The sequence below is a fragment of the Triticum dicoccoides genome, chromosome 3B, assembly GCF_002162155.2.
Source record: "Triticum dicoccoides isolate Atlit2015 ecotype Zavitan chromosome 3B, WEW_v2.0, whole genome shotgun sequence".
NCBI classification, from domain to species: domain Eukaryota; kingdom Viridiplantae; phylum Streptophyta; class Magnoliopsida; order Poales; family Poaceae; genus Triticum; species Triticum dicoccoides.
Window position 1 is genome coordinate 359632633 of NC_041385.1, and position 8589 is coordinate 359641221.

The following is an 8589-nucleotide window of genomic DNA, read 5'->3' on the forward strand; positions in this document are numbered from 1 at the left end:
ATACATGATGAACTGTTTTGTATTATATGATGAATTTTTTTAATGTACAATGAACATTTTTGAAAAAATTACAAATATACACGCTGAACAATTTTCGGATACGACCTGAACATTTGTTAAAAATACGTTGAACAATTTGAGGATACACATTGAACATTTTGTAATATACATTAAACATTTGTATATTCAAGACATAGTGAACATTTGTATATTCACTAAAAAAACAGAAGAGAAATCAGGAGAAAAACCATACTCAGAAGAGGAAAAACAGGATAAAAAACAAAAACCAGAAAATAAAAACAGGAGAAAAATGAAACCAAAAGAAACATGAACAAAACAAGAAGAAAGAAACCAGGAACAAAACCAGAAGAAAAAAACAAGAGATCAAAACGTAGAAGAAGAAGAAAAAACCAACGAAAGAAACAACATCGAACGAAAACAAGCACGCGAACCCTATAGTGGGCCGGCCCAACAAGCAGGCGAACGAAAGCAGCTATCGGCGTTTCCTCGACAGCTTACCGCCCGCGCGCGTCAAATAGGAATTGCCATCGAACCAAGGGTGCTAGGGTTTGAAAGGAGGTTGAGGCTCGGGCTAACGGGCTGCAGCTACAGGAGGCCCAAGTGGCGGCTGGGCTGCGCTGGGGGTCTCTTCTCTCCCTCATTCTCTCATAACAGGAAATGAAAGAAAGAAAGAAAGAAAAGGGAAGAAAAGAAAAAGGTTAAAGAAGGGACTTGGGCATAGGGTTAATTTTCCCGGACTCATAAAAATGAGCTGGATCCAAGAAAATAAAAAATGGACATGATTGAGAGAATTAAGTTCAAACTCATTTGAATTTAATTCAAATGGGTTTGAATAGGAGGTTGGTGTTTGGAAGGTCCAAAAATGCAGAGAATTTGGTGGTTCTAGGAAAACTGATGAAAGAATATATATATAGGGCTGGACTATTTTGTTACCAGTAACAGAATATTATTCTGTTACCCTCGCACCCTATAGGGCCCGATCTGCATTTCGTGGTACATTGAAAAGCGCTGGCCCAACACCCCCGAGCCCGTCATCCTCACCTCGATCACCACGTCCACGCCCCACCTCCTCCCGCTGACGCGCCGCAACCCCACCTCTCGCTGACGGGCCTTGCCCCCACCTCCCGGCGACGCGCTGCGCCACCACCTCCCGCAGACGCGTCGTCTTCTCCCCAACCGACGTGCAGCCCACTGCCTCCCGGCAACGCGCCACCCCCTCTCCTTCCTGCGGACGCACCCCACCACCACCTCCGGCCGATGCGCAGCCCCCTGCCTCCCGGCGACGCGCCGCCCCCTCCCCATCCTTTCGAAGCGCCGCACCACCACCTCCCGCCGACATGCCTCGCCCACACCTCCCGGCAACACGCTGCCCCCCGGTGACGCGCATCCACCTCCTGGCGACGCACCTCTCCCCACCTCCCGGCGACGCGCGCTCCCTAGTCCGGGGACGCGCTCCCACCCTACCCCTACTCTAGTTATCCTCTGATTTTTGGGCAGGGCCATGGCCTGACGGTGAGCATTCATCAGAACGGCCCGAACTCTGGCTCACGGCCTGGATCCGGCATTAGCCGCCACCGCCCTGTCCTTAACCAGAATGATCGTCCTCCTCAATCTCCACCGCCACAAGCTGCCGCTCTCTCCCGTCCTCTTATTTTTCTATTTGATCATTTGTGTCATGAGTGGAAACAGATCTTTGTACGTGTGGATGTGCAGCATGGACACTTCCCTAGTGTTCAGAAGTTTGATGAATTGTACACTCGTCAGTGCGTGTGTGTTGTTATTCAGTTCCACTGGATGTGTGTGACAAAATCGGTTTTCTTTCTCAGTTCAGCTAGTCTTACTCTTCAAGTTCGGGCTTTGCTCACCTGTTCGCGCTCGATAGAATCAAGCTCTTCCATGGTTCGCAGTCCAACTGCTAGCTCCACCTTCGTCGCTCAAAGAATCGTGTGCAGGCCACCCCATGCTCACGCAGATGTATCCGGCTAGGCTGCTCATGCGATGACCTCCTCTTCCAGGTCCGGTAGCCGCCTGTACTTCCTCAATCTTTCACAATTTGATCCTTTTTTTTGCGGGATGCCGAAAAATAGGATGCAACATTTATGAAAAAAGAGATGAATTTAGAGGAAGATGCAGCACAGGAACGCAGAAGACTCAGTTCACAAAAAAACTGAAAAAATAGCAGGAACAGGCAGCAGTTTCCAAAAATGAAGGTATAATAAAGTTCTGAGAAATGCTATGAAATTCTGAGTGTTGCAATTTAGTCATGTTCAGTTAAGTTTCGTAAAAGAAGTACATTCGAACAACAAGTAAATTTTGACAACAAACCTGTAGTAGTACATCAGTATATACCCCATTAGCAAAAATCATGTTATGGTGTTTTCATACTTTCCTGTATTACCAAAAAGATGGTGCTTTGCTATTTCTCTATTAGTGTTTCTGTTAGTGCCTGCAAATTGAAAGAGTTGTGGAACTTACCCGCGGGCATTTTTCTGTAAAAACATTGCTACTTGTTTTTTCCAATTCTAGGTTTACGTTCTAGCATACATTTTTTTTCTTATCAATTATTCATCTATCCTTCCTTGTAGATGGAGATGTGAGCATGTATACATATGTCCTGGCGACACTAGACTTATCTGGTGGTGTTTGCATGCTATTGTATCCTCTTCCGGCCACTCTAATCTACACCCTCAGTACAAGCTGATGCACCGTCAAGGTACACTAGAATGCATATGTGTTTCTTCTATGGTGATGATTTTGGGAGTAAAACGGAAAAATTAACAAGAGAAATATAAGATCGTTTAGATCACTAAAGTAGTGATCTAAAATGCTCTTATATTTCTTTACAGAGGGAGTACTCAAGTCCATCTTGCAAACCAGTAGCGGTTCTATAGTGCAAACATGCATCAAATTAAAAAAAATTGATCCTGACTTGAAGCAAATTCATATCTGAGTGTTTATTTCGTAGCTCATCGATACTCACATAAGCCCATGCATATTTGGGTGTTTATTACTTCCAACTCTGAAGCTTGACATGCATAATTGGGGATGGTTTCAGGTACTAGTTTGGAACTGTATCTAACAGATACTATAAAAAAATTCAGCAGTTCGACAGGGGTGCGGGGTTCAGTTCGACGATGACGAGCCAGGCAGCCGGCCTTTGCATCATGAACTGGCGCAATTTGATCTTGTAAGAAATAGAAATTCCCTGATGCTGAGTGTGTCAGTACATTTGCTTGGCAGCTTTGCTACTCTAGTTAGTAACATATCACTTGCTAAATCAAAAACAATTTGTTGTTCACTTGAAGAATTTGATGCTTGCTGAGCTACTGGAATGGGGGTCATTTCTGTATATGTTTCTAAACTACAAACAAAATCACATGGTGGATTAGTGGTGCTAATCTGTCTCAGTTCAACTAGTTAAATAATCTCATTATACCTAGATGTGCTAACCAGTTTGACTGTCTCAGTTCCACTAGTTAAATTGTCTAGGTTCAAATATATTTATTGTGCCAAGACCAAATATTAGTTAATCCTTCTTCAACTTCCTCCACAGGAAATTGAGCTCTAAAAGATTCTGTGTTTCCACTTGCATAACAACTCACGGAACAACTTCTACAGACCTAGCTAGTGTGAGCATCAAAATACAAAGCATAGTTTATCTCAGTTCAAGTACATAAGAAAACATAAGTCCACTCTGTAAAAACAACAGTAGATGCAGGAAGTTCAGTTTTGCTATATGCGATTGGTAATGCGGATGTGTTCTTTTGTGGTGCAAATTTCGGGAGTAAACTATGCAAACAATTTAAAAGTACTCAAGTCCAACATGCAAACCAGTAGCGGTCCTATAGTGCAACATGCATCAAATTCAAAAATAGCAAACCTAGCTTGAAACAAATTCACATCTGGTTGTTTATTTCATAGCTCATTGTTTCTAATATAAGCCAATGCTTCTATTATAATCTAGTTGTTTATTTTGTAGCTCGCTTTTTCTAGTATAATGTTAAAGTCCACTAGATGAAAATTTCTCTGTGTTAGCTATATCAGTACTAGTGTCCATCGGTACAACAAAGTAACAGTACTGATCAGTACAACTTACAGAGTAGCTTCAATCATAAGTTCGATTTCATCTTTGTTTCCATGTTATTTGTGTATAGTACAACGGGTATTTGTATTCTGTTCATTTCATCTACTTGCCGGTTGTAAGTCCAATTACATAAGCTTTTCCAGGTTCTATTCGTGCAAGTTCATCCACCGCTGCAACCACGCCTCCCCCTCACGATTTCTCATTGATATCGCTGTATTCGTGCTTGTTTCGTGAGTTGCCTGATGGAAGTTCTGCAACTGTCAGTCCAGATGGAAGGAGATCCGTCCAAAGTGTGAGTTTTGCGACATCGATGTGCAAGTTCTACAATTTATCCGTCCAGATGGGAGAAGGAGATCAGTCCAACCGACACATCTAAAAAGCAACACATGCAGAGCCATTCGCCCGAGGTGTCAGAATAATTCTAATGTTTTTTGTGTTCATTGGATTTCTAGATTTTTAGCGCAAGTAATGCATTCTGTTTTTGCCTGTTCACTCCAAGTGGGAGAGCAAAAGTAAGCACGGTCTGCTTAGAAGTTGTGTTTGAAACCCATTTTTAATAGTGAAACAAGTAAATTAGTGTGGTAATGCTTTATTGTTATAGTTCTTAAGTGACTGAAATTTTGACCATGTGTTTAGAGTTAAGCAACTACGTAAGTTGCATGATGTATTGATCTACTTGTCATGCTGAAGTTCATTGGCTTCTTAAAATTTCAGATATAAACAAGCTGGTGGCCGCCCATCTCTGCATGTATTTTATTTGGGATGTAAGTCTCTATAGATCATGTTATGAGTAATGCAATTGGACGAGGTTGCTAGGAAGATATTTAGTTCACCTTTAATGTGATTTGCACTTCATCTTTACAGAGCCAAATCCTGGCGTGCCCAGCCGCTGCTCGTGAACCCTGCCTCCATCAGCTCCACTTCACCAGAGTCGTCAGTCCATAGGAGTAGGGGTAGCGGATCCCCTATAGCGGCCAAATCCCGGTGCGCCAAGCCGCTGCTCGTGAACCACGCCTCCATCAGCTCCACTACACCGGAGCCGTCAGTCCACAGGAGTAGGGGTAGCAGGTTCACCCGATGTCTGACGCCTTCTTCCATCTCCAAAAATCTTGTTTTTTTAGTTCAGTTCTTCGTCACATGTTTCACTAACTTACAAACACCTGAATCGGAACTCAATCTCGTGTGTTACCATCCTCTCATATGGTCTGTTTTATTCTCAGGGACGCATTCATGGCTTCATTCAACAAGTGGAATGTGGGCAGATGTTGATCAACAAGTCTGCGGTATTAAGGTTAGCTGCTAGTACATATTATGGAGTTGGGGACATGAGGGAGAGAGTGGTACATGGATTGGTGGGTGTAGTCTTTGTAGGTTGAGTAGATTCTTGTTGAAACAACTCTTGTACAACTCTTTCTATCTCACTCATATTTCTAGTTTTTGCATGGGGCATCTTCTAGCATATGATTGAAACCCATTTCCCGTTGTATTATGCATTTAAAAACTCATAAGTAGTTAAGAGTTCATTTGTGGTGGTTAGCAATTCAATAGCTAGAAAAAGGATACATCAGTTCAAATATGCTTGCCATAAGCATTTAAGAGTTTATTTGCGGTGGTTAAAAATGAAGGTACTTTGTTCCGAGGACAAGAACAACTAGAACTTCAAATGCTGATGTGTTAAAAAAACTCCAGCTACTTTGTTTAAGCTTTTGATGTCTTAATTTCTGCACTTCTATATAGAATTTGGTGGCTCACTTTTGCTAATTTTCTGCAGTTCTCAGGTTAGAAAATGATCAGTTCCATGTGTATTTAACAGCAGGTCCATGTATATTTAACAGCAAGTCCATGTATTACTACATGAGAAGTACTGCTAGTGAGACTTCACTGCTCCATTCCAACAAACGTGTATACGCAATCCTGGGTTGACAAAGTACTCTGCTACTGCTGGTTTCAGTTCCCTCACTGGATTTGCAGGCTCACGACCATCCTCTAACACCCCGTCAGTGCCACCGATTTGAAGGAGCTCCATGACTAGTATCTCTGAGTTCTAATGCTCCTAATGATCGTTTGGAATCTTATCTTCAATATCTTGCTGATATGGAACAGTAGAATGTCGCAATATATACTTGTACAAAAAAATAGTACTGATGACTAGTACTTGCCTTGACAGTACAACGGCATGCTTCGTTGCCGGTTGCGAGGATGTGCAACATATGTTTAAGCAAGCATTTATGTTGTATTACAAACAAAAATCTTTCCTCTGTTCCATAGAAGATTGTGTGACTTTTTTAAATACATTTTAGAAAAGAAGTGTACAGACTGTAGCTTAGCATTTGATAATTGTTTGCAACATGTACAACCCATGGATGATTATGTAATTGTTTTCATGCGTTACCATATGTCAATAGTTTAGTATGTATTTTATAATCAGTTCAAAGGGCATATCAAATTCGGTATGGATTCTTGCATCAATGGTTACTATCACAAAACACAAAAACATTTCTTGGAGAAGAAAATTCAGCCAATTCAACTATATAAACCATGCAAGTTCGGTGATGATGACATGTCGAAACACATTTTAAACTAAACCTAAAAGTTACATTTCTACAAGTTCAAGTGATCAACCCCCTGAACATTCTGAATTGTGAAAAATAGCTCAGTACAAACGCACACATATATCAGTACGAGTACTTTGTTTATCAGACGGGAAAACAACAGGATGTGTCTTGCCGTATTGAAAACTTTTTCAATAAATACAAAGTAAAGTCTAGTATGTGGAAACACGCTCATTACAAAATCATATAGACATCCGTTCAAGTACTTTTTTGGAACCATTCAAAACTACAGTGAAAAATACCTCAGTACAAACACACAAATATATCAGTACGAGTACTTTGTTTTTTTGAAGGAAAAACACCATGATGGGTCTCACTGTAATCCACATTACTCTTCAACGGCTACAAATATGAGAAAACATTCAACATGACTAAGTTTCGCATTTTCAATAGCTATCCAACGGTATATTATTTGCCCCATTTCGACAAACTTTAAAAAAAATTGCGTTCAAAATCAAATTTGACCGTATTCGAATTTGTTTTTAAACCGTATGGAATTAGAAAAACATTTCAATACGAAAAAGTTGCGCATTTTCCGTAGCTTTCCAACGCCGTATCGTTTGCGTCAATCCGACAAACCGTTTGCAAAAAATCGCGAAAATACGTTTCTCCCAAAATTTCACCGTTTTTCAAATTACTTTTAAATCATATAGAATTAGAAAAAACAATACATATATGGAAGATGCGGATTATCACTAGCTTTCCAACTCCATCTTATTTGCTCAATTCCGACAAACCGTTTGAAAATTGAGTCCAAAATACGATTCACGTTTTCGGTTTTGAAAAAAAATGGTTTTTTTTCAAAACTGCTCTTAAACCATAATGATTTTGCAAAAACATTCAATATACTTGAAATGTGGTTGTCAAGAGCTTTCCAACGATATATTACACGCCCCGTTCCGATAAAAAATTGCAAAAAGTTTTTGAACTAAAGAAGACGATCTGTTAAACACAACTGAAAGCATCAGTTCAACCGCTTCGAAAACATCAGCACAACCACCTAAAACCGTCAATTCAAAAAGGGTAACAGAATAATATTCTGTTACACGTAATAGAATAGCCATATATATATATATATATATATATATATATATATATATATATATATATATATATATATATATATATATATCAAGTGTGTTTAAGGGTGATTCCCAAATAGTGGAATATTTATTAGCTCCCTCATAACACACAAGTATAGGAGATCAATTGTAGCCTCTTTCGATAACTAAGAGTGTCGAACCCAATGAGGAGCTAAAGGTAGAACGAATATTCCCTCAAGTTCTATCGACCACCAATACAACTCTACGCACACTTGACGTTCGCTTTACCTAGAACAAGTATGAAACTAGAAGTACTTTGTAGGTGTTGTTGGATAGGTTTGCAAAAATATAAAGAGCATGTAAACTAGGGGTTGTTTAGCTAAAGAAGCAATAAAGTAAATATAACAAGTGTGGAAAAGTGGTGGTAGAAGTTGTGAAATTGTCCCTAAGCAATTGACTACTTTACTAGACCGATAGCAAGTTTTATGTGGGAGAGGCATAAGCTAACATACTTTCTCTTTTTGGATCATATGCACTTATGAGTGGAACTCTAGCAAGCATCCGCAACTACTAAAGATCATTAAGATAAAACCCAACCATAGCATTAAAGCATCAAGTCCCCTTTATCCCATACGCCACAACTCCCTTACTCGGGTTTATGCTTCTGTCACTCAAGCAACCCACTATAAGCGAATCATGAACATATTGCAACACCCTACAGCAGGAATCCCTCACGCTTGCGTGACACGGAGGGCACAATAGGACAACAAAATAACCACAAGCAAATTAAACCAATTATACTAATTCATCAATCACTGATAGGACAACG

General features: G+C 40.3%; 1 long non-coding RNA gene across 1 annotated transcript; it reads left to right on the forward strand.

Annotated features, from left to right (window-relative positions):
• The first annotated feature begins 3107 nt into the window (after positions 1 to 3107).
• LOC119281280 lies at positions 3108 to 5002 on the forward strand. Its single transcript, XR_005138352.1, has 4 exons — positions 3108 to 3208; positions 4249 to 4397; positions 4820 to 4869; positions 4970 to 5002. It is a non-coding gene; the product is annotated as an uncharacterized LOC119281280 (long non-coding RNA).
• Positions 5003 to 8589: the final 3587 nt, after the last annotated feature.